Source organism: Oncorhynchus kisutch, linkage group LG11, assembly GCF_002021735.2.
Source record: "Oncorhynchus kisutch isolate 150728-3 linkage group LG11, Okis_V2, whole genome shotgun sequence".
NCBI lineage: Eukaryota > Metazoa > Chordata > Actinopteri > Salmoniformes > Salmonidae > Oncorhynchus > Oncorhynchus kisutch.
Window position 1 is genome coordinate 90,437,631 of NC_034184.2, and position 2,681 is coordinate 90,440,311.

Genomic DNA, 2,681 nt, shown 5'->3' on the forward strand with positions numbered 1-2,681 from the left:
GTGAGTTGTGCTGGGTCTTTATTTGGCACATCTACCATAAAACAGACAGACAGGGTTCATTCAGGAAGGTTCAATGGTACAGGATGAAAAATACATTACATTACTATTTGTCATTACACCCCATATCTCTGATCTGTTATGTACTCGTATCCTGATGTATTGTGTAGTATAGTGTATGGCAGAGATCTGTTATGTACTCGTATCCTGATGTATAGTGTACGGTAGAGAACTGTTATGTACTCGTATCCTGATGTATAGTGTACGGCAGAGATCTGTTATGTACTCGTATCCTGATCTATTGTGTAGTATAGTGTATGGCAGAGATCTGTTATGTACTCGTATCCTGATGTATTGTGTAGTATAGTGTACGGCAGAGAAATCAAATCAAATCAAATTTATTTATATAGCCCCTCGTACATCAGCTGATATCTCAAAGTGCTGTACAGAAACCCAGCCTAAAACCCCAAACAGCAAGCAATGCAGGTGTAGAAGCACGGTGGCTAGGAAAAACTCCCTAGAAAGGCCAATACCTAGGAAGAAACCTAGAGAGGAACCAGGCTATGTGGGGTGGCCAGTCCTCTTCTGGCTGTGCCGGGTGGAGATTATAACAGAACATGGCCAAGATGTTCAAATGTTCATAAATGACCAGCATGGTCGAATAATAATAAGGCAGAACAGTCAGGTGGAAGTTGAAACTGGAGCAGCAGCATGGCCAGGTGGACTGGGGACAGCAAGGAGTCATCATGTCAGGTAGTCCTGGGGCATGGTCCTAGGGCTCAGGTCAGTTGAAACTGGAACAGCAGCATGGCCAGGTGGACTGGGGACAGCAAGGAGTCATCATGTCAGGTAGTCCTGGGGCATGGTCCTAGGGCTCAGGTCCTCCGAGAGAGAGAAAGAAAGAGAGAAGGAGAGAATTAGAGAACGCACACTTAGATTCACACAGGACACCGAATAGGACAGGAGAAGTACTCCAGATATAACAAACTGACCCCAGCCCCCCGACACAAACTACTGCAGCATAAATACTGGAGGCTGAGACAGAGAACTGTTATGTACTCGTATCCTGATGTATTGTGTAGTATAGTGTATGGCAGAGAACTGTTATGTACTCGTATCCTGATGTATAGTGTACGGCAGAGATCTGTTATGTACTCGTATCCTGATGTATTGTGTAGTATAGTGTACGGCAGAGAACTGTTATGTACTCGTATCCTGATGTATAGTGTACGGCAGAGATCTGTTATGTACTCGTATCCTGATGTATTGTGTAGTATAGTGCATGGCAGAGATCTGTTATGTACTCGTATCCTGATGTATAGTGTACGGCAGAGATCTGTTATGTACTCGTATCCTGATGTATAGTGTACGGCAGAGATCTGTTATGTACTCGTATCCTGATGTATAGTGTACGGCAGAGATCTGTTATGTACTCGTATCCTGATGTATAGTGTACGGCAGATATCTGTTATGTACTCGTATCCTGATGTATAGTGTACGGCAGAGATCTGTTATGTACTCGTATCCTGATGTATAGTGTACGGCAGAGATCTGTTATGTACTCGTATCCTGATGTATAGTGTACGGCAGAGATCTGTTATGTACTCGTATCCTGATGTATAGTGTACGGCAGAGATCTGTTATGTACTCGTATCCTGATGTATAGTGTACGGCAGAGATCTGTTATGTACTCGTATCCTGATGTATAGTGTACGGCAGAGATCTGTTATGTACTCATATCCTGATGTATAGTGTATGGCAGAGATCTGTTATGTACTCGTATCCTGATGTATAGTGTATGGCAGAGATCTGTTATGTACTTGTATCCTGATGTATAGTGTACGGCAGAGATCTGTTATGTACTCGTATCCTGATGTATTGTGTACGGCAGAGATCTGTTATGTACTCGTATCCTGATGTATTTGTTCTTTCCCACTGTATTATCTTGAGGGTTGGATTGGGTTCAAAGGAAATAAGGTGAGCACATACTTGTGTAGTATAGTGTAGGGCAGAGTATCAGTTGTGTAGTATAGTGTAGGGCAGAGTATCAGTTGTGTAGTATAGTGTAGGGCAGAGTATCATAGTTATATAGTATAGTGTAGGGCAGAGTATCATAGTTATGAAGTATAGTGTAGGGCAGAGTATCAGTTATGTAGTATAGTGTAGGGCAGAGTATCAGTTATGTAGTATAGTGTAGGGCAGAGTATCAGTTATATAGTATAGTGTAGGGCAGAGTATCAGTTATGTAGTATAGTGTAGGGCAGAGTATCAGTTATGTAGTTTTGTGTAGGGCAGAGTATCAGTTATGTAGTATAGTGTAGGGCAGAGTATCACCTGCTGGGTGTATTGTTACTGTCTTATTGACCTGCTGGGTGTATTGTTACTGTCTTAATGACCTGCTGGGTGTATTGTTACTGTCTTAATGACCTGCTGGGTGTACTGTTACTGTCTTAATGACCTGCTGGGTGTATTGTTACTGTCTTAATGACCTGCTGGGTGTATTGTTACTGTCTTAATGACCTGCTGGGTGTATTGTTACTGTCTTAATGACCTGCTGGGTGTATTGTTACTGTCTTAATGACCTGCTGGGTGTATTGTTACTGTCTTAATGACCTGCTGGGTGTACTGTTACTGTCTTAATGACCTGCTGGGTGTACTGTTACTGTCTTAATGACCTGCTGGGT